Here is a 25749-nt window from a genome sequence, read left to right as displayed (position 1 = left end):
AAGAGGTAAAAATGAGTTCAGTCAATTCCACTAACTGGAAATAATTTGCATTTATATTACATGAGAATCAATGTAAGTATTTAACATTATTCCACCAGTTAAAAGAACTGTATTATATTGTACCTTAATGATTTTGTCTGTACTGACAGAATTTTTTTTTTTTTGTAAACTAACTTACATGAATAGGCACAGAAAAGTGCTGTGAAAAAATAGAAGAGGTTTGCTAGCAAAAAGTGGACAGGAATGTTTTAAAAGTACTGTCTTCCAAACACATAGCCCCAAGAGATTTTTTTAAAAATGAAAGGAATTACCACTCTTTGACATGGGAAAACAAAGCAACAACAACAACAAAAATGGGAACTTTAGGGTCCTCAAAAGCAAAAGTAAATCACAAAATCAGAGGCCACCCTTCTGTGTGCTGTGCTGTGCTTAGTCACTCTGTCGTGTCCAACTCTTTGTGACCCCAAGGACTGTAGCCCGCCAGGCTCCTCTGTCCATGGTGATTCTCCAGGCAAGAATACTGGAGTGAGTTGCCATGCCCTCTTCCAGGGGATCTTCTCAACCCAGGGATTGAATCCAGTTCTCCTGCATTGAAGACAGATTCTTTACTGTCTGAGCTACCAGGGAACACTTCTGTGACTCTGGGCAATTCTCCCCGACACGAAGCGCTATCATTAAAGTGCTCAGACTGTGCTAAACTGACAGAAAAGGGTGCTATGAAACTAGGAATCTTATAAAGCAAATCACTATCACAAAATTAATAAAGGGAAAATAAAGTCCATAACTATTTCAGAAACCAGGGAAACATAACTTCACACCTCAAATCCTCCCCTTGTGCACAAGAAAATCAACTATGTTTAAAACATAGTTTTACATGAGGCTATGTAAAGTCACTTTGAATTAGATTTTTAAAAAATGAAAAAGTAGAAGGAAAAAAAATAGAGAGAAGTCAAAATAAATGTTGATTGAATTCAGAATTCTAAGAAGTGGTAGAAAAAAAGAAAATTACCTCACATATGAAGAATAAATTATATGATATACAAGAGATAATTAATTCAAATAAAAGCCTTAATATGGGGATTGAATATACACATGACAACAACCAGATGAATTAAATGACAGAATATTTAGTGGAAATAGAAGACAAGAAAAGAAGGAATGATCACTTTTAAAATATGAATTAAATGAAAAAAAATAATATAACAGCAAATATTTAAAACCAATATCCAGTAACACTTGCCAGGGAAAGTGTTTCTAGGAAAAAAAAATAGAACTATTGACTCTGAACTATAACCTGAGAAAACCTCTAGATTTAACAGATAAAGATGGAGTCCTTCAAGGACTCCATGAAAAGATAAAATAATGTACAAAGGCATAATAATTATGTTAGCACCAGAATTTCTAAGGCCACCATCAAAGTAAGGGAGAAAGGGAGTAGCACAGGGAAAAAATAAAAAATAAATGGAAGCGCAAACCAACAAATTTATATGCAGTCAGCCTAAGCCTCAATTAAATTATCAAAGCTATGTTAAATGAGCTTCCTTTTGACACACAAGAACTTAAGAGATTTCGGAACCTACTTGCTTTTCTGAGAAATATACTAGATCATAGGTAGGCAAAACTTTTTGTTAATGGCCAGGCAAGAAATAATTTTCACTTTATCAGTCATATGCTCTTTGTTGCAGCTCCTCAAGTTTTCCATTTTAGTGTGAAAGCAGATATAGAAAATATGTAAACAAGTGGGAATGACTGTGTTCCAGTATAACCTTATTGATAAAAATACATGGTGGGCTGTATTTGGACCACAGGATGTAGTCTGTCAACCTCTATATTATATGATGGCTTCAATTAGCCAAATGATGACAGGAAAAACTTTGGCAGGACTGATGGTGGACATTTAAAAATATATGAATGTACATATAAGACAAAGATGATGATGGTGGTGAAATATTAATGGATGAATACTATAGATTGTGACAAAGTAGAAATAATGCAATTAAAATATTGGAAGAGAAAGAATAGAAAGGAAGAGGATATCCTTTTTAAAATGAAAATAGCAAAAAAGGTGTTTTTTTTTTTAATATATAGCAAATCTGTATATATAAAGGACAGGCAAACAACTGGTAAACCAGACAGTAAAAAGAGAAATAGGAAAACAGGGAATGAAAGTACATTAAGAGGAATAAATACAAAAATCATCACTAGAACAAAAATATAAACCTTTTTAAAGAGCAAAAAATACATATCTCATCAAGAAACATAGCATATATAACAAACTGCCCATGATTATAAAATATTTTGATAGAGTCCCAACAAAATAATAACAAGAAATCTGAAGAAAATAAATTATCTATGAGTAAAAATTGAGTTTCAATTTGCCACAGGGGATAAAACTCATCTATATGTTGTATATTAAAGGTATGCTATATATTTTACAGATGTAAAATAAAGAATTCAGAAAGGCTAAATATAAAGGATAGACAAAAGTATTAGACAAATAGGAACTACAAGCAGCAGCAATAGTGGTCCTAATAAGAAAACAAGCATTAATGATGTCAAAGAAATGTATGATTTCATGCTCAAATCTCCAACCTGCTGTGGGGATATAGGAATACTTAGAAATATTTATTCATCAAATAACACAACAATGACTTTCATGAAATTAAAACAACAGGCATTTCAAGGAGACTAGAAAGAAAGTCACTATACTAGGAGATTTAATCAGCTCTCTCAGTAGAAGGGAGAAGGCAATGGCACCCCACTCCAGTACTCTTGCCTGGAAAATCCCATGGATGGAGGAGCCTGGTAGGCTGCAGTCCATGGGGTCGCTAAGAGTCGGACACGACTGAGCGACTTCACTTTCACTTTTCACTTGCATGCATTGGAGAAGGAAATGGCAACCCACTCCAGTGTTCTTGCCTGGAGAATCCCAGGGATGGGGGAGCCTGGTGGGCTGCCATCTATGGGGTCGCCCAGAGTCAGACGCGACTGAAGTGACTTAGCAGTAGCAGCATCAGCAGCAGCAGCTCACTAGAAGACAGATCAAGTGGACAAAAATAAGAAACACATCTAAAGAAATAATCTATATCATAGATATTATATATCTTATAGATTTATTTTGCCTTCATAAATACTAAAAAAACATTTTCATGATACTTTTGAAAAAGTTGTCTCATTTAGACACATTGCCAAAGGAGATAAGAATAAATGTTCAGATAAAATTATATATTCTTCCATTTAGAGTTGAATGACTTTCCCCCCAGATTTCATATATTACATCCTTCAATTTTTTCCTCAATTGAATATTCTTTAGAGATTTTGTCTTTCATTCTTCAAAAAGGTAGAGAAATTTAGTTTTTCTTTATTAAAAGAAATCAAACAATAAAGCATCTACATGACAAAAACAGCATAAAGTCAAAAGATAATGGAGAATGTTCAAGACGTACACTATGGGGTGTTAATATCTGTAATTTATAAAGAATCCTTAAAAGTTGAGGGGGCAAGCATCAAAGACCCAATAGGAAAGTGTATGTTTTTAATCTCACACTTTGCTAATTACTTTGGTCTCATGATTCTGGTGGGGAAAGAAATTTTTTGCCTCATAAGACCATGTATCAATTTCTTATCAAAATGGAAAATTAATTTGGGAAGAAACTTATTTTTTGTAAAAGTAAAGCCACATTATACCAGCACTAATCATAAGTCACATTAGTGTAAGGAAAAGAAGTGAGAGATATTTTTAAGGACAGAAGGTGAATAGATGAGGTGCTTGATAAAACCCGAGTATAAATTTAATACTGTACATGAAATCTAAGTGTGTGTAGCTGTGAAATGATTACATCTGACATATTTTACACATATACGTCATAGATATCTTCTAGAGAGCTATGGTAATTACAAGTTTACTAAGTTAAGAGGAAGGAATTCTAGTGTACTGATCAGGATCAATTTTAGATAGGATTTAGAATATGTCACAAATTTGGATGTTGTCCATATTCCCTTATTTCCTTTTGTGAAATCTATTTCTCTGCCTCCTACTCTTTAAAAGCTGTTGCAGTATCTCTTCACACACACTAAGTCCTACCTGACTGATCACAGCTTAAAGGACTCTCTGAAGGGCATTTACATTTTATAAAGCATTTGAAGTGTGAATGTTGTGGGTCAGATATCAGAAAGACAATATGAAGGTGATTAGACCTTTCCAGAATTCTGGAAACCATTTTATGCTTACTTGGAGAAAAGCTGACCCATCTGCATTTAGTTTAGCCTAAAGAATGGTTATACATATCAACTGCCTTGTCTCCCAACCTACATTTTCTAAGTCATATCATCTTTCCTATAATCACCCTTGCTCTAATTTAATTCAAAAACTTAAATTTCCCCTATCACTTGCAGCTATTTATTTCAACTAAATAATATTTAACTACCCATTTAAAATAAAAATGAATATAGAAAAATGTTATAAAAGGTTCTACATTGTAAATGAAATAGATTTCATTCTTTGAACTCCTATAACAATCTACTGCCTAATAAAGCTCTAACATGTAAATCACACTAGTCACTCCATGTCTGGCTAATTTTGTCAGCTGCAGGGGAGGTTATCTCTAAAATCATATATGATAATGACATTTACAGAAAAGCTATTATTATATCAATTTAAAAAAGAAAAGACAAACAATTTCACTTTATAGTATATGTATCTTTGCTTACTGAAATTTAGTAGGAATGCCAAGCTTATAAAGAAGGATTACATATATTTCTGATTTCATAATCTTTCTCTTTCATTTTGATAAGAACACATATGGAATTGATAAATTAAAAAAAATTCTGAATAAACTTTTATGTGCATAATACAGTCTTGTCAGCTATAGCCACAATGTTGCACAGTGGATATCTAGAATCTTCTCATCTTGTGTAACTGAAACTTTATTCTTGAAATATCTTTGTGATTAGTGGGATGAAAGAAAAGTTTTGAGGAGATTCCACTGTGCTGTGTAAGAGTGCATATTTGCACACATCAAGAAAAAGAGAATGGCTTTTGATGGTGTATTGGAGTCTGGTGGGCTATAGTCCTTGGGGTCGCAAAGAGGTGACGATGACTGAGTGACTAAGTACACACAGCGCAGCAAGAGCATTGAGATGGATCGTATCATTTCTGCGTTTTTGTCCAAGTGTTGCTTCTCACAAAATATATGATTGCAATTCTGTTTTAAAATCATTAAAATAAGGCATAAGATAAATTTTTATGAGAAGAGGAAAAAGTAAATAATGTAAAGGTTTTAAGTGTAGAGCACTGAATATATGTAAATTAATGTACATTTGTCAGGACAAATGAAATAATATAATAAACTAATTATATAATATACTAATAATATAATAGTAATATCTGAAGTTTTATTGATATATGATATTCTTTAGATAATTGAAATTGATAATTTTTAATTGAATTCTATTTGGTAACTGAAGCCAGCTTGGACATCTGGAAGTTCTTGGTTTGCATAATGCTGAAGCCTAGCATGCAAGATTTTAAGCGTGACCTTACTAACATGGGAGATGAGTGCGACTGTCCAATGGTTAACACAGTCTTTGATGCTACTCTTTTTGGGAATTGAGGATTGACCTTTTCTAGTCGTGTAGAAAAGGAAGACAAACTAAGATCAAATTGCCAACATTAGCTGGATTATAGAGAAAGCAAGGGAATTTCAGAAAGAGACATCTACCTCTGTTTCATCAACTACATTAAGGTGATTGACTCTGTGCATCATGACAAACTGTGGAAAGCTCTCAGAGAGATAGGAACACCAGACCATCTTACCTGTCTCCTGATAAACCTGTATGTGGGTCAAGAAGCAACAGTTAGAACCCTGTGTGGAACAATTGATTTGTTCAAGATTGAGAAAGAAGTACGACAGTGCTGTCTGCTGTCACCCTGTTTGTTTGTGTGAAATGACAGACTGGATGAGCTACAAGATGTAATCAAGATAGGCGGGAGAAACATCAACAACCTTGTATGTGTGCATGATACCACTCTAGTGGCAGAGAGCAAAGAGAAACTAAAGAACCTCTTGATGAGGGTGAAGGAGGAGACTGAAAGGGCCTGCTTAAGATTAGTCAGTTAGTTAAATCACTCAGTCTTGTCCGACTCTTTGCGACCCCATGAACTGTAGCCTGCCAGGCTCATAAGTCCATGGAATTTTCCAGGCAAGGATACTGGAGTAGGTTGCCATTTCTTCCTTCAGGGAATCTTCCTGACCGAGGGATCGAACCCGGGCCTCCCAACTGCAGGCAGATTCTTTACCATCTGAGCCACCAGGGAAGCCCATAGCTTAAGATTAAATATTAAAAAACCTAAGGTTATGGCATTCAGCCCCATTACTGCATGGCAAATAGAAAGGGCAAGGGTGGAAGTGGTGACAGATTTCCTCTTCTCGGGCTCTAATATCACTGCAGATGGTGACTGCAGCCATGAAATTAGAAGACAATTGCTTCTTGGCAGGAAGGTGATGACAAACCTAGACAGTGTGTTGAAACGTAGAAACATTACTCTGCCGACAAAGGTCTGTATAGTCAAGGCTATGGTCTTCCCATTGGTCATATACAGTTGTGAGCCCTGGACCGTAAAGCAGGCAGAACACCAAAGAATTGATGCCTTTGAACTGTGGTGCTGGAAAAGACTCTTGAAAGTCCCTTGGACAGCAAGAGATCAAACCAGTCAATCTTAAGGGAGATCAACCCTGAATATTCACTGGAAGGACTGATATTGAAGCTGAAGCTCCAGTATTTTGGTCATCTGATGTGTACAGACAACTTAATGGAAAAGTCCCTGATGCTGGGAAAGATTGAGGGTAGAAGGAGAAGAGGGCATCAGAGGATGAGGTGGCTGGATGGCATCACTGATGCAATGAACATGAACTTGGGCAAATTCTGGGAGATGGTGAAGGACAAGGAGGCCTGGCATGAGGCAGTCCATGGGGTTGCAAAGATTCGGACATGACTAGGACACTGAACAAAAACAACAAGATAATTGAAACTTGACAATAAATGAGTGCTTTTTCTGGTGTTATGGTAGAAGTGTTGTTGCTTGAGAGCAAGGAAGAAGGATAATGCCATTGACTTAAAAGTTACAGACACATATACATAGAGAACAAACTTGTGGTTGCCAAGGAGGAGGGTGTTGGGAGAGGAATGGACTGGGAGTGTGGGGTTAATAGATGCAATTTATTACATATAGAATGAATGGAAAACAAGGTTGTCCTATATAGCACAGGGAACTACATTCATTGTCCTGGGATAAACCATAGTGAAAAAGAATATAAAAAAGAAGGTATCTATCTATCTATCTATCTATCTATTCACACATGCGCACACATACATATAACTGAGTCACTTTGTTGCACGGCAGAAAGTAATACAACACTGTAAATCAACTATACTCCAATGTACTAAATAAGTAAATGGGATCAACAAAGAAAAATTAGTATCTGTTTACATGAACATTCATAGATTGAATATTAGACATATATATCTCCCGATATATTAAGAGACTTTATTTTCAGCCTAAGTTCTATTACTAATTTGCATCTCACTGGGCCTCAGTTTTCTTCAAATGTAAAATATCCTGAGAAGGTATTGATTTTCCTCAAACTGGAAAGGATAGTGACCAACAGAGTATGAATGAGAGCCAAAATGATGAGGCAAAATCAGGCTTTGGAGAACCCTGCCTATTCCTCTTCAGGCAATACAGTTCTACTCATCTTCTGGTGGTGGTGATCTAGTCACTAAGTCATGTCCAGCTCTTGCAGCACCATGAACTGACTGTATCTTGCCAGGTTCCTCTGTCCATGGGATTTCCCAGGCAAGAATACTGGAGTGGGTTGCCATTTCCTTCTCCAGGGGATCTTCCCTACCCAGGAATCGAATCTGGGTCTCCTGCATTGCAGGCAGATTCTTTACTGACTGAGCTTCAAGGGAAGTCCCTTGTCTTCTGTAGTTTCACAAAAGATTTACTGTACAAATACAGTTCAAAAGATGAAAATGTAAAGATACTTCTGGCTCCAATCTCCTGTGATTAGAAAATTCTATATAAAGCTCTGGTGTGGAAAATTGAAAATCCACACATGAACTTCACAAAGACAAATGTAGTGATAATATTACTTTCAACTGAAAGAAAATAAGAGTAGTCTCTGTGATTTATTCCACAGTATGTTGGAGGCCTACTCACACAGATGATATCATGCATATCTCTCCTTAAGTGCTATATTTTTACACCAAGGATGCTAGGGCAGAACTAACCAGGAAAAGACTGGAATATTTTGCAGGTAAAGCATTTGAGAGAGGCAAACAGAAGTGGAAATATCAGTCAGGAAAAGAGGAGTCAGCAAATATTAAGTCTACTGCAGGGAATTCTGGAAAAAGCAGGCATTATGGGTTTAAGTCAGTGAAATCCAGAGTCTAGGCAGACAGGGCCAGTGACCTCTTTCAGAAGAAGCTCTCTAGCATGAAATCTATTTGCAACAGCTGTGATCTCTGAGAGGCAGGGAAAATGGTGAATATGCTTGCTCTTTTACACTGACATCCTTGGCCTGATTCTAATGATGATACTACTAAAATAGCAGCTAATTTATAAGGTGATTTCTTTTCAGCAAAAATCACTTGAAAAATAAATCCATGGCTGATTCATATCAATGTATGACAAAACCCACTGAAATGTTGTGAAGTAATTAGTCTCCAACTAATAAAAAAATTAAAAAAAAAAAAATGAAAGCGTTTGACAGGCACCACAGATCATTAAAAACAGGTATGATGCATCTAGAGTGACACTGATCCTCACAATGGAGCATGATGAACAAAGCATATAAACACTGAACCTGCAAATTGTTCACATTCTTTGGCTTTAACTTGAATGTGAGTATTTTATGTAGGAGGAAATGGAGACTCACTCCAATAATCTTGCCAAGAAAATCCCATGAATGATATGAAAAGGCAAAATTATATGACACCGGAAGATGAGCCCCCTAGCTAGGAAGGTGTCCAATATGTAACTGGGGAAGAGCAAAGGGCAATTACTACTAATAATAGCTCCAGAAAGAATGAAGCAGCTGGGCCAAAGTGGAACACACGCTCAGTTGTGGATGTGTCTGGTGGTCAAAGTAAAGTGTGACGCTGTAAAGAACAATATTGTATAGGAACCTGGCATGTTAGGTCCATGAATCATGGTAAATTGAATACGATCAAGCAAGAGATGGCAAGAGTGAAGATCAACATCTTAGGAAGTGGCAAACTAAAATGGATGGGAATGGGTGAATTTAATTCAGATGACCATTATATCTACTACTGTGGACAAGAATTCCTTAGAAGAAATGGAGTAGCCCTCACAGTCAACAAAAGAGTTTGAAATGCAGTACTTGGGTGCAGTCTAAAAATGACAGAATGATCTCAGTTTGTTTCTAAGACAAATAACTCAACATCACAGTAATCCAAATATATGGCACAACCACTGATGCCAATGAAGCCGAAGCTGACCAGTTCTATGAAGACCTGCAACACCTTCTAAAGTAAAGCGAAAAATGTTAGTCCCTCAGTTGTGTTGGTCTCTTTGCAAACCCATGGACTGGGCCCCGTAAGGCTCCTCTGTCTGTGGAATTCTCCAGGCAAGAATACTGGAATGGGCAACCATTCCTTTCTCCCAGTATGCTTCCCAATGCAGGGATCAAACCAGGGTCTCCCACAATTCAGGCAGAGTCTTTACTGTTCTTAGCCACTAGGGAAGTTCACAACATCTTCTAGAACGGACACAAAAAAGTGATGTCCTTTTCATTATAAGGGATTGGAATGCAAAAGTAGAAAATAATGAGATAGAGATAATAATAGGAAAGTTTGACCTTGGAGTACAAACTGAAGCAGAGCAAAGGCTAACAGAGTTCTGTCAAGAGAACATGGTGGGTATAGCAAACTCCCTCTTCCAACAACTCAAGAGATGATCTAAAAATGGACATCACCAGCTGGTCAATATCAATATCAGACTGATCATGTTCTTTGCACCCAAAGATGGAGAAACTCTATCAGTTCAGTTCAGTCGCTCAGTCGTGTCCGACTCTTTGTGACCCCATAAATCGCAGCACGCCAGGCTTCCCTGTCCATCACCAACTCCCAGAGTTTACCCAAACTCAAGTCCATTGAATCAATGATGCCAACCAACCATCTCATCCTCTGTCGTCCATTCTCCTCCTGCCTTCAATACAACTGGTTGGATCTCCTTGCAGGCCAAGGGACTCTCAAGAGTCTTCCCCAACACCACAGTTCAAAAGCATCAATTCTTCGATGCTCAGCTTTCTTTATAGTCCAATGCTCACATCCATACATGGCTACTGGAAAAACCATAGCCTTGACTAGACAGACCTTTGTTGGCAAGGCAATGTCTCTGCTTTTTAATATGCTGCCTAGGTTGGTCATAACTTTCTTACGAAGGAGCAAGTGCCTTTTAATTTCATGGCTGCAGTCACCATCTACAGTGATTTTGGAGCTCAAAAAATAAAGTCAGTCACTGTTCCCACTGTTTCCCCATCTATTTGCCATGAAGTGATGGGACTGGATGCCATGATCTTAGTTTTCTGAATGTTGAGCTTAAGCCAAATTTTTCACTCTCCTCTATCACTTTCCTCAAGAGGCTCTTTAATTCTTCTTCACTTTCTGCCATAAGGGTGGTGTCATCTGCATGTCTGAGGTTATTGATATTTCTCCCGGCAATCTTGATTCCAGCTTGTGCTTCGTCCAGCTCAGCATTTCTCATGATGTACTCTGCATATAAATTAAATAAGCAGGGTGACAATATACAGCCTTAACACACTCCTTTTCCTATTTGGAACCAGTCTTTTGTTCCATGTCCAGTTCTGACTTGCCTCCTGACCTGCATACAGATTCCTTAAGAGGCAGGTCAGGTGGTCTGGTATTCCCATCTCTTTCAGAATTTTCCACTGATTATTGTGATCCACACAGTCAAACACTTTGGCATAGTCAATATAGCAGAAATAGATGTTTTACTGGAACTCTCGAAACCATTCCCAAGAGAAAGAAATGCAAAAAAAATAATAGGAGGCCTTACAAATAGCTGAGAAAAGAGGAGAGGCTAAAGGCAGAGGAGAAAAGAAAAGATATACCCATTTGAATGCAAAGTTTCAAAGAATAGCAAGGAGAGATAAGAAAGCCTTCCTTAGTGATCAATGCAAAGAAATAGTGGAAAATAGTGGAATGGGAGAAACTATACACATGCAGCAAAAACAAGACCTGGAAGTGACTCTGGCCCAGAACATCAGCTCCTTATTGCAAAATTCTGGCTTAAATTGAAGAAAGCAGGGAAAACCACTAGGCTATTCAGATATGAGCTAAATCAAATCCCTTATAATTATACATTGGAGGTGATGAATAGATTCAAGGTGTTAGATCTGGTACACAGAATGTCTGAAGAACCATGGACAGAGGTTTGTAACATTGACCAAAATCATCCCAAAGTAAAAGAAATGCAACATGGCAAGGTGGTTTTCTGAGGAGGCTTTACAAGTAGCTGAGGAAAGAAAAGAAGCAAAAAGCAATGAAGAAAGAAAAAGATATACCCAAATGAATAGAGTTCTGGAAGTAACTAGGAGAGATGAGAAAGGCTTCTTAAATGAACAATGCAAAGAAGTATAGGGAAACAACAGAAAGGGAAAGACTAGAGATCTTATCAAGAAAACTGGAGATATCAAGTGAACACTTCATGCAAGAATGTGCAGGATAGAGGACAGAAATGAAGACCTAAGAGAAGCAGAAGAGATTAAGAGGTAAGAATACACAGAAGAACTATACCAAAAAGGTCTTAATGAACTGGATAATCACAATGTCATGGTCACTCACCTAGAGCAGGATGTCCTGGGGTGTGAGGTCAAGTTGGCTTTAGGAATCATTACTATAAATAAAGCTGACAGAATTCTAGCTGAGCTATTTCAAATCCTAAAACATGATGCTGTTAAGTGATGAACTCAATATAACAGCAAATTTGGAAAATTCAGCAGTGGTCACAGTACTGGAAAAGGTCAGTTTTCCTTCCAATCCCAAAGAAGGGTTCAAATACCAAAGACTATTCAAATTGAGGCTACAATAAGCACTCATGTCACACGCTAGTAAGGTTATGCTCAAAATTCTTCAAACTAGGCTTCATCAGTATGTGAACCAAGAAGTTCTTGAGGTACGAGCTGGATTTAGAAAAGGCAGAGGAAGAAGAGATCAGATTGCCAACATTCGTTGGATCATGGAGTAAGCAAGGGAATTACAGAAAAACATTCACGTCAGCTTTACTGACTACGCTAAAGCCTGTGACTGAGTAGATCACAACAAACTGTGGAAAATACTTAAAATGATAGGAGTACTAGACCACCTTACCTGACCCCTGAGAAACCTGTATGTGGGTCAAGAAGCAACAATGAAAAGCAAATATGGAACAATCGACTTGTTCAAAATTTGGAAAGGCTGTATATTTTTACCATGCTTATTTCACTTAGATACAGAGTATATCATGCAAAATGATAGGCTGGATGAATCACAACCTGGAATCAAAATTGAGGGAAGAAATATCAACAATCTCAGATATGCAGATCATATCACTCTAATGAAAGAGAGTGAAGAGGAAGTAAAGAGTCTATTGATGAGGGTGAAAGAGAAGAGTGAAAAAGATGGCTTGAAACTCAACAATAAAAAAACTAAGATCATGGCATCCAGTCCCATCACTTCATGGTAAACAGAAGGCAGAAAAGTGGAAGCTGTGACAGATTTTATTTTCTTGGACTCCCTTGAGCTTCAAAATCACTGCAGACTGTGACGGCAGCCAGGAAATTAAAAGATGCTTACTCTTGGAAGGAAAGCTATGAGAAACCTAGACAAGGTATTAAAAAGCAGAGACACCACTTTGCCAACAAAGGTCTGTACAGTCAAAGCTCTGGTGTTTCCAGTGGTCGTGTAAGGATGTGAGAGTTGGAGCATAAAGAAGGCTGAGCGTGAAGAATTGATGCCTTCAAACTGTGGTGCTTAAGAAGACTCTTGGGAGGCCTTGGACAGCAAGGAGATCAAAGCAGTCAAATGTAAAGGAAATCAACCCTGAATATTCTTTGGAAGCTGAAGCTCCAATACTTTGGCCACCTGATGCAAAGAGCCAACTCATTGGAAAAGACCATGATGCTGGGAAAAAGTTAGGGCAGAAGGAGAAGAGGTTGACAGAGGATGAGACGGTTGGATAGAATCAGCAACTCAATGAACATGAGTTTGAGCAAACTGCAGGAGACAGTGAAAGACAGAGGAGCCTGGAATTCTGCAGTCTATGGGTTTGCACAGAGTCTGCTGTGATTAGTGACTGAACAACAACAATGACATTTCATGCACTTAAAGGAAACAAAAGGATTTCTATAATACTCCAGATGAGCATTATATAAGTGTGAGAAAGGTCCCTAGTAAATTTTTAGAATTTTGTTCTCTTCATTATTCAACACAATTAAGTACCTCTGACATGACAATCTTTGGATAAGGAAGAAAATGGTGAAAAAACAGCCTACCTGGTCTCATACAAGATAGTATAAGGGATATATAAAAAGAGAATAAATGGAATGGAATATGACAAACACCACACACAAAAAATCAACAAAATGCTGTGTTATCATAAATGGGCCATCCCTTTTCTGATATTCATCTGACATCACTTAAAGGTTTTATGGGTCAGAGGACTTTAACTGCTCATATTCAAATATGGACAAGATATCAATTGGCCACTCCAAAGTGAACAATCAATTAGGCATAAATAAATGCCTTGCCAGTCCTTGTGCTCAATGGCAAACTCTATGCTATGTTGGAAGAAAGCCAACTTGAGGTTTTAAAATAACAGCATGTAGTGTGGTAGGGGATAAATCGATTGCTCTCTTGTTAAAGCAGCATTGTCTAATTTGATATTGGAATTCATTATTTAAAAATAATTACATTGAGAACAGATTGATTTCAGTATAAACTAGAAATTGCTTTATTTAATATGAACGATATTCCATATTTTGCTTTTTTTCTTTTTGAGCAATAGGTTGAATTTTCATTGATCATTCTTTTTAAAAAGATACCAAAAGACATCTTTCTTAAAATTAATAGTTTATCAGTAGAAATAAATCTGCTTGTTGTATAAAAAAATCACAGAAATGTTTCCGGAAAATTAAAGCTACAGACTTTCAACTTCTTTAATTCATAGGCCAGATGTCATTCTGATTGACAAAATTGGAAAAGTTTAACGGACTACACCTTGCCAATTAGAAAAACTGCTGAGTTCCAGTGCTCTGATTTCTGTTCTCTAGTGCTTTTCCAGAACATAGCAATGAAGCTTATGATATATATGGGGTGAGATCTAAATCAAACGGTGACACATCCCTCTGAACTGATCATGACTGCCTTTTTATCCCAGTTAGTGTTATGGCAATAAGGAGACTTAAAAGGAGATCAGCGATGCTCATTGGACCACAGATTTCAAGTCTGGCATGGCTGCACCTTTCTTGGATGTTACTAAACTTGTATATTGCTTTCCTACCTTCCTTTCCTCAACAACAGAAAACACACACACACACACACACACACACACAGTGTGACTATCTCCTATTTGGAGATAGCGACTATTAAGAGATAGTCAAGTTTATGTGATGTCATAAGGTGAGGCCTTTATCCAATAGGGCCAGTTTCCTTGTATGAAAAGGAAGAGACACTCTGATATCTCTCGTCTTCTTCCCACTGCCAGCCATCAACAGGTGGAAAGTCATGTTAAGGACATAGCAAGAAGGTGGTTACCCACAAGCCATGAAGGGAGGGTGTCACCAGAAACTGACCCTGATAGCACTTTTTTATTGTGAACTGTGAACCTCTAGAACTATGAGAAAATAAAACTTCTGTTTAAGCCCCTCAATGTATGGTATTTGGTTACGGCACCTTGAATAGACATACAGATCTATCTTTATCACCTCTAACTCTACTTCTGACTTCCTAGGTGGCTCAGTGGTAAAGAATCTGCGTGCCATGCAGGAGATGTGGGTTGGATCTCTGGGTCAGGAAGATTCCCTGGAGAAGGAAATGGCAACCCACTCCAGTATTCTTGCCTGGGAAGTCCCATGGACACAGGAGACTGACAGGCTACAGTACATAGGGTCTCAAAGAGTTGGACATGACTTAGTGACTAAACAACAACCACAGCTCTACTTCTATCTGTATATGAAATGACACCTGCACATTCTTCTTTTCTTGATCCTCTCAGATAGGACAGTTGAGGTAACTTTTATTTAGTTTCTCATATTGTGACTTGTTTAGAGATGACAATGGATAAATTATTAACTTACTAATTTCCCTATTTGTAACACATTAAGAGAAGTTTTAGCAACCTCTGGAAATCAAATTATTAATGGTGCCATTTTCTTGAATTTGTTCACAATCCTATGCATTAACGTTTTTACAAAATCAAACTGTAACTATTCTCCATGTGGCAAACATAACCCTTGCTTCTTTTTCAATGTGGTCTTCATATGGTGCTATTGTGTTTCAAGTAGTATTTTCAATGTGATTATGAAATTTAGTCTTTTAAATAATCTTCTGTTCATGTGAATAAAACACAGACCCACACAGAAATTTTCGAAATACCTGATTTACTGGCAACTCAAACTTATAAAGAATTAAATGGAATTATACCTGTATGCAAGTAGAAAATGCACATAATTTTAGCAGAATCTAAAATCAAGCAATCAAGCAATCAGTCCTGTAATGATATCCATGTTATCAAGATATCAGTCAGTAGGCTTATTCATATGGAAATACTAACCAGCATAATAATTGTGGAAAGAGTACCAAATCCATCTCTTGTCACTAAAAGGAAATCAAACTTGCTGGGGTTCCTAATGTTCTATAATCAGCATTTTAATTTAAGAATGCATATGTCAATTGTAAACTCATTAGTATCATTAACTGTATTACTATAACGTTGTAAAGGAGCTTATTCTGATCTTAGAAGGCAGTTATATGTGTCAGGTATATTTTTATCTATTGCATTTTTTTGCATTTAATATTTTTCAAATTAATTAAAATATGCAACACTTATAAGAAAGAATAATAAGAAAAGCACGTATAATCACATCACCTGACACATGGATAAGGTTCTAAAAACTTTTTCCCCACTTTATGTAATTTTGTATGACAGCATTAGAAACACTGCTTTGATTTTGAATTTTTTTATTTAACATTTTGTTATCAATATTACCAATTCTCCTTATAGTATTACCAATTCTTACAACTTTCAAAATAATCATAGTAACCATAATAACATCTGCATCAAAATGAGTATATCAATTTAATGAGCCAAAATTAGACATTTTGTATATTTATAATTTAGTTATATATTATTAATAATGTGGCAATGAATATCTTCATATGTATTTTTCCTTAAATTATTTACTTTAAGTAAATAATTAAGAATATTTATTTTTAAAAAATAATCTTTTATGAAGAATTTGAATTTAAGTTTTATCACCATTTCTGTGGCTGGAAAACAATTTACCAAACTGATTTTTAAGAGAGTTCCAATTTATACTATTACTATCAATGTATGGACTTATATGAATTCAACAATGTACTTTTCAGTCCTGACACATGGATTAGGTGCCATGATCTTCAATCATAAGTTAATATGCACCAAGGGGCTCCTCTTTTGAGTTCAAATTTAGTAGAATGCATATATTTGGCTTGTTTAATTACCTTTGTGTGAGTATTATAAGATTGCAGAAGGGCACATGTAAAGCAGCAAGCAACATATTGAAGGACTTTTGAAAAGGAAATCATTAAATCCAGAGAGCAGAGAAGTTGAATACTATACAAAACAGGCCAGAGTTTTGGTTTGGCTTGGGAAGAGCTAATGACTAGAACCTGCTTTATTACTTAGAATACTGAAAAGAGTACAGCGCAAAAAGAACACTACTGCAGGCAGTATGAGGTTTATTTGCTTCTTCCTTAAAGTCACATAGTATAAACATAAGCCATATTCAAAGTGAAGAAAATGTTTCTGAAAATTTGATATATAAAAATTTAACCAAATTGATCAATATTATATATCTAGTCAAATGTGGAGCTAGGAATTGAACCCAGATAAGCACTCTTTCATCTATAGCTCATTCCTCCCACCACCACTTCCTGTCAAATGGCTATTATTTGTACTTTACACTTAAAGAACTTTAGAAATGATTAACTGTAAGGTATGATTTGAGAGAATTTATCACCCAGAAAGGATCACCATTACATAACCTGAAGCTTCCACCGTTAATTATTCCTTTGATTAAAGCATTCAAGGTCACAGTTAGAATTAAAATAACATGGGGAAGTTGGAACCAAAATTTAAGCTGTTGTCAATAAATAGGTTAGGTTTTGATTCCATAAACAACCAGAATCAATGTACTTTTTTGAAAGAAATATTGAGAGAATGTTTTGACGACTCCCCTAGAAGCTCAAACAGCGATAGGAATACACTAGGTTCTTCAAGTGAAAGATGGCAGTGTGCTACTGAACCTTTAGTTGGAAATGCAGATGACCAGTTGGTCTGGCATAGAAATAAGCTTGTGCATAAAAAAATAGTGCTTATAGGTGAATCAAACAGGAGAAACATATGGGTATTCACTCACACATCTATAATTGCTTCAAGATATCTAAAACATTTAAAATCTATTAAAATATTATTAAAAAACATAATATATTTCAAGTATAAAATAGGCACCACCTGTTTCCCTTCTTCCAGATCACCTGTTTGACCTAAAACTATCAAGGACTAAATTTCAATTTCTATCTGTTTACATTATAGCTTTTTATTTGATACTGACTAATGGTACACATAGCTTGAGACCCGAAGAAAAAAATCTGTCCTTCGATAGCTACTGGTGAACTTCCTCAAAGAAGTAGATCTTATGGTGTAAGATCATATGAGAATAAGTTTAATTCAATACTAAATAGCATTTCTTAGATCACAGGAGGGTGATCTAGTACTTTATCATTTATTTGCTTATATAGAAATGTTTATCACGTCTAGAACTGATAAAGTATTATTGGGAGATATTTACAAAAATTCTAGAAAAGGAGCATTGTTTTGAGTAAAGTTAGAAGAATATTGTATTTAGATTTTGATAGGTACTAGGTTATGAGTAACAAACGTAAAAGATGAAATAAAGAGGAAATTGGAGGGTGTTTTTTCTTTCTGAAGACAACATTCTAATATGCTACCATAGCCAAAACGGCTGCCAAAATGGAAGAATTCATCACAAAGAGTGTTATAAACCAAACAACTTGCATATTTACTATCCTAAAACGTATGCCAGTTCTACTAGAATACTGTGCAATAAAGTTTTGGTTGCTGCACATCAAGAATAAAAGAAACATTCCAGAGAAAAAGCTAAAAGAAAAGAAATTTTCAGTTTGTGGGAAGGAGAGACTTGTTTATATAGAGAATATTATAGTATATGATGGGAAATGTATATGCAAATGATTATAATAGAAAATTGTGTCACAAATGTGGTATAAAATTGTCAAGTTCTGTAAAAGACAAAAGGACTAAATGATTGTTTCCCTTATACCTGGGGATGTTTTATAGAATGAGATGACATTCAATTTAAGCCTGGTTGCATGGAAATAATTTGAATATGAGAAGGAACAGAAGTGAATATATTTGAGAATCTAGATGTATAAGGTAGAAGAAATTATAGGGACATATCCTCAAAACAGAGGTATATTGGTGTGTATAAAGATTAGCTGGTGGTTATTTGGGGAAGCAATAAAGATATGCAAAAATACCGGGAGCTAAGATTTAAATATAAAAAGGTTTAGTAAAGAAATTCTAAATAAGCTATCTTCATGATAAAATAGAGATGAGCAGATTTTCTCATCTCATGCATAATTTAAAAGCTATGAAACAAGTACACCTTAAGCAAAAGAAGTGGGAGATATATTGGCCAAACCTGAGATTCTGTCTTCCCTCCCCAAAAATGTTTATCTCAAGGGATGAAAATTGCAGTTTTGCTGTTTTGTAATATAGAATATTAGGAAAGTAATTTTGAAATTTTTTATGGGAATTTAAGTATGAGCAATTTTTTCCCAGAAGACTTACATATCTTAAGGAATTTTTTTGTGACCTGTAGTAATCCTGAAATATTTGAGATTGGACCTCATCCAATTTCTGGATCAATAATGTACAGAGTATCTGTATTATGCTGAAGATATATGAGAATCCATAAACACATTTGAATCACAGTTATTTCACAGCAAAGCTTATTATAAGGACAATATATTCCACTCGAGTGACAAGCAAAATATGGATACAGAATCTCTAACCCTGTTCCCTATTTGAGTAAAGGTAATTCTATTTTTTCAAGGATACTTAATTTTTATATTTACAAATTCAAGCAATAATTAGTAGTTTTCTAAATCATATCAATTGAAATTCATGAAAACAAATCTTTTAATGCCTTAATAAAATTATATGCATGTGTTGTTTTAAAATTTATATATGTATATATATTATTTATTGGAAATTAGTCAATAAGCACACAGCTGCAATCACACTTATTTTTAATGAACATATCTATATAATCTAGGAATGGTCCATTTATGACTGATGTTAAGATATATTACAAAGCAATACTGAGTATTTCAGTTGAAAATATTTAGTATATGCTGGAGATTTTATATGCCAAAATTGTCTATTTATTTTATTCAGATTTGTATGTTTTTTGTTTATTTCAAACCTACTATGGAAGACATCTTTCCTTTGTGCTAAGGCCTCTGTAGGAAGAAGTCATCTCTGTAGTGAGGATTAACTGATCACAACCAAAAGTTAAAATTCTTAGCTTCTGTGTGACAGGTGGCCTTTTCAGTAAAACTCAATTAGCCATCTCTGATGTAGAATTTTTACTCGAATGTATCTAATTCTAATTTGACTTGTCATACAGGTCCAAACAATAGGCCAGTACCTAAAGTTCAATGCGATTATAATTGTTGTCATTCACTCACTAAATTGTGTCTGACTTGTTGCGACCCCCAGGACTGCAGAACTCCAGGCTTCCCTGTCCTTCACTATCTACCGGAGTTTGCTCTAACTCGTGTCCCTTAAGTCAGTGATGCCATCCAACCATCTCATCCTCTGTCAGTCTTTTCTCCTTTTGCCTTCAGTCTTTCTCAGCATCAGGATCTTTTCCAATGAGGCAGCTCTTCACATTAGATGGCCAAAATATTAGAACTTCAGCTTCAGCATTAGTCCTTCCAATGAATATTCAAGGTTGATTTCCTTTGGAAGTGACTGGTTTGATCTCCTTGCTGTCCAAGAGACCCTCAAGAGTCTTCTCCAGCAGCATGATTTGAAAGCATTAATTCTTCAGCACTCAGGCCTTTTTATGGTTCAACTCTCATATCTGCACATGACTACTGGAAAAACTATAGCTTTAACTATATGGACCTTTGTTGGCAAAGTGATGCCTCTGCTTTTGAATATGCTGTCTAACTTTGTCATAGCTTTCTTCCAAGGAACAGGCATCTTTTAATTTCATGACTGCAGTCACAGTCTGCAGTGATTTTGGAGTCCAAGAAAATAAAATCTATCCCTCTTTCCACTTTCCCCCCTTCTATTTGCCATTAAGTGATGGGACCAGGGGCTTCCCTGGTGGCTCAGTGATAAAGAATCCACCTGCAATGCAGGAGATGTGGGTTCTATCCCTGGGTGGGGAGGATCCCCTGGAGGAGGGCATTGTGAGTCACTCCAGTTTTCTTGTCTGGAGAATCTCATGGATAGAGGAGCCTGGCAGGCTACAGTCTATAGAGTTGCAAAGAGTAGGCGATGACAGAAGTGACTTAGCCCAATGGGACAAGATGCCATGATCTTAGTTTTTTGAATGTTGAGTTTTAAGTCACCCTTTACACTTTCTTCTTTCACCCTCATCAATAGGCTCTTAGTTCCTCTTCACTTTCTGCCATTAGAGTGGTAACATCTTCGTATTATGGTTGTTGATATTTCTCTCAGCATTTTTGATTCCAGCTTGTGAATCATCCAGCCTGGCATTTCACATGATGTACCCTGCATGGAAGTTAAATAAGCAAGGTGACAATATACAGCCTTGTTGTACTCCTTTTCTAATTTTGAATTAATCTGTTGTTTCATATCTGGTTCTAACTGTTGCTTCTTGACTTGCATACAGGTTTCTCAGGAGATAGAAAAGGTGGTCTGGTATTTCCATCTCTTTAAGAATTTTCCACAGTTTGTTGTGATTCACACAGTGAAAGGCTTTAGCATAGTGACTAAAATAGGATTTAGTGAGTGATAGAATAATTAAATATACAAATGTTTTAAACAGTTTTAAATTTACCCATATCTCTTAAGATAGTCTAAGAAACAGCATAAATTGAAGTTTTTTATCTAACATAATACTTAATGGAGGTTCTATACTTCTGTATTAGTCTGGTTTCAGCAGAGAAAAAGAATCATTAAGATATATATAGGTTTAGATAATAGATAGATAATGGAAAATGGAATAACCTTTACTCAAATATCCAGCAAAGTTAGAGGTTCTATATCATCCATACTATTAATATATCCATATTTTACTTGTGACTTGAGTAGAATATATTATCCTTATTATAAGCTTTACCCTGAAATCATTGGCTTATGGAACTGTGAGGAGTCATCAGGCAAGTCTGAAATCTTAGGGCATGATGTCAGAGAGTGCAGAATGGAAACTAGTGTAATACAGAAGAACCTGGATTTATGGTCCACAGGATATTTTCTTGTTCTAGTAAATCTCAATTCTACTTTTAAGATCTTTAAACTGATTGAATAAGACCCACCCAGATTATCAAGTATAACCTCTTTTACTTAATGTCAACAGATTGTAGATACTAACTATATAAGAGCTTCACAATACCTTGATTAGTGTGTGATTGAGTAGTTGGAATCTGTATGCTGCCAAGTTAAAACATAAAACTACCACACAGCCCAAAGATTGGGAAAAAGGCAAAGATATCCACTCTCATCACTCTTTTTCAACATTTTATGATAAATCCTAGCTAATGCCACTGGACAAGAGAAAAAAAAGTTAAAAAGATGTTACAATGTTAGAAAGAGTGCAGTGAAATTTCTTTACTCACACTTGACATGATTCATGATTGTTTTTGGTAAATTCTCAAAGAATCTACAGAAAAACCTCTTCAAGAACTAATAAACAAGTTTATCAGATTCACAGTGTGCGGTATCAGTGTGTCAACTCTTTCCTGTACATAAGGAATGGATATTTGAAAAGTGAAATTTAAGTCAGCCTTTTCATTCTCTCACCCTCATCAAGAGGCTCTTTAGTTTATAATAGGATTTAAAAAATCCTGTTGTAATCACTATGCTAAACCTTTGTGTGGATCACAACAAACTATGGAAAATTCTTAAAGAGATGGGAATTTGCAATAGCATTCAAAAAATGCTTATATATGAATTTGACAATAGTTGTGAATGATCTATATCTAGAGAACTACAAACAGTAATGAAAGAAATCAAAGAATAAATGGAGAGATTTCTATGATCAAGGATTAGAAGAATCAATATTGTTAAACTGTCAAGTATTTCTATTTGATCTATATATTCAATGACCTACTAATCAAAATTACAGCAAGGATTTTATAAATATTAATTCTAAAATTTATATGGAAAAGTAATAGATGGCAAGACAATTTTTAAGGTATAGAAACAAGTCACAAAACTCATTTTAACAATTAGTGATTAAGACAGAGTGGTAATTGGAGAAGGATTGAGACACAAATTATAACCTTCAGTTCAGTTCATTTCAGTCGCTCAGTTGTGTACGACTGCAACCCCATGGACTGCAGCACTCCAGAACTCCTTGTTCATCACCAACTCCAGGAAATTACTCAAACTCATGTCCATCGCATTGGTGATGCTATCCAACCATCTCATCCTCTATTGTCCCCTTCTCCTCCCTCCTTAAATCTTTTCCAGCATCAGGGTCTTTTGAAATGAGTCAGTTCTTCACATCAGGTGGCCAAAGTATTGGAGTTTCAGCTTCAGCATCAGTCCTTCAATGAGTATTCAGGACTGATTTCCTTTAGGATTAACTGGTTTGATCCCCTTGCAGTCCAAGGGACTCTCAAGAGTCTTCAACACCACAGTTCAAAAGCCCCTGAAAAACTAAGATCATGGCATCTGGTCCCATCACTTCATGGGAAATAGATGGGGAAACAGTGGAAACAGTGTCAGACTTTATTTTTTTGGGCCCCCAAATCACTGCAGATGGTGATTGCAGCCATGAAATTAAAAGACGCTTACTCCTTGGAAGGAAAGTTATGACCAACCTAGATAGCATATTAAAAAGCAGAGACATTACTTTGCCAACAAAGGTCCATCTAGTCAAGGCTATGGTTTTTCCAGTGGTCCTGTATGGATGTGAGAGTTGGACCGTGAAGAAAGCTGAGTGCCGAAAAATTGATGCTTTTGAACTGTGGTGTTGGAGAAGGCTTTTGAGAGTCCCTTGGACTGCAAGGAGATCCAACCAGTCCATCCTAAAGGAGATCAGTCCTGGGTGTTCATTGGAAGGACTGACTCTGAAGCTGAAACTCCAATACTTTGGCCACCTCATGCGAACAGTTGACTCATTGGAAAAAAACCCTGATGCTGGGAGGGATTGGGGGCAGGAGGAGAAGGGGACGACAGAGGATGAGATGGCTGGATGGGATCACTGACTCAATGGACATGAGTTTGAGTAAACTCCAGGAGTTGGTGATGGACAGGGAGGCCCAGCGTGCTGTGATTCATGGGGTCGCAAAGAGTCGGACACGACTGAGTGACTGAACTGAACTGAACTGAACTGATGGGACCAGATGCCATGATCTTAGTTTATTGAATGTTGAGTTTTAAGCCAACTTTTTCACTGTCCTCTTTCACTTTCATCAAGAGGCTCTTTAGTTCTTCTTTGCTTTCTGCCATAAGAGTGGTGTCATCTGCATATCTGAGGTTATTGATAACCTTCAGTTATCAAGATAATAATTAATTGAAAAAAATATAGGTACAAGTCAATGGAACAGAAGACAGCTAAAAAATAAACTGAAATAAATATAGTCAACTGATTTTTGGCAAAGATGCAAAGTCTATTCAATGAAAAATATTGTTTTCATAATAAAAGATGATGGAATACTTGGCTATCTATATGCAAAGAAGAAAGACAAAATATAATTGACTCAATTTCAAAATTTCTAGAAGCAAACATATGCATGACCCTAGATTGGTAATGGCAGTTTTGATGCAACATCAAAAGCATAATCCTTGAAAGAAAAAAATGATAAATATTAATTTGCTATATTTTGATTTCTATCAAAATTAAAAACTTTTTTCCTGTAAAAGACACTCTTAATAGAAAGAAAAGAGAAGCTAAACCTGGAGAAAATAATTGCAAGCATTATATCTAGTAAAGAACTTATATCCAGAAAATTTAAAAAATTAAAAATACTCAAAATTCAGTAAAAACAAATAAATGACCCATTAAAAAAGGGTAAAAGATATGAACAAATGACTCATCAAAAAAGATATACAGAGGTAAAATAAGCGTATGAAGAGATGGCCACAGCATCATTTTTCCTTAAGGAAATAAAACCTGTGGGATCATTTTCTGTCGTAATTCAGTAATCAAATTTTGTTCTAACATTTTATGACCTTGACTTCATATTTCTGATATTTCCAGTTTTTTCTGACTTCTAATTCCCAGAGCTCTGCCCCTTCAAAAGTAGACTAAATCTCTGGCAACTTAACTGGTGCTTTCTTTATGATAAAGTATGATTATATTTTCCTAATCCATACTCCTATCAGTTTCTTATTTGTACTGTTTTCTTGCTTTCTAGCCATTTTTGCATGCTTAAATCTTAATTCATTTATAACCAACTTCCAACCTCAAATTCTATTTTAATTTTTGCATTTTAATTGCTATCAAACTATATAGTACAGGTTTTACTGAAATATGTAAAGTTGCATTTGAATATTTTTCAGATTTCAGATATGTTCTATTTAAGTATTGAAATATCCACTTTTTTGTATACTACTTAAGTATCACAAACTGATAAACACATTTTCCTTTTTTTTATTTGATTAATACATTTTCATATATTTTATTTTAAAATATTACTTAAATAACATAGAAGTGCTTTGACAATTAAGACCTCAAATTCATCTTCCCCTTAGTACTATTTAGTCCACATTTGAGCAATGTGTTAAAAAAAAATAAGACTATCTAAGCCTCAAGAGATCAAATTTATTTTCCATTTCCTTCCCTACACAAGAGTAAAATTGGAATAAATTCTGGATCTTGTCAGGGATTGATGTAAATTTAGAATTTCCTAATAGAAACATAAGTACCAAGGTGACAAGTAGCAAATTTTAGAAGAAGCAATTCTTTTACATCAAACTAAATAAATAAAAATCACACTGCTAACAGAATATTGGGAGTTACAACTACACTGGAAAATATTGTGACTTCTCCCTGATAACACAAAAATATGATGACTTCTCCCTTGAAATTATAAAAAAGCTTCCTGATTTATTGATTATCTCAAATGAAAATGGCATATATGGCAGCACTGATTGTCATACCCACAACACTAAATGCTCCATTTATTTCAGTTCAAGCATCATGAGTTTCATTCTGC

Source organism: Dama dama, chromosome 18 (assembly GCF_033118175.1).
Source record: "Dama dama isolate Ldn47 chromosome 18, ASM3311817v1, whole genome shotgun sequence".
Classification (NCBI taxonomy): Eukaryota; Metazoa; Chordata; class Mammalia; order Artiodactyla; family Cervidae; genus Dama; species Dama dama.
The sequence above is the reverse complement of the archived record's forward strand: the minus strand, read 5'-3'. Positions refer to the sequence as shown.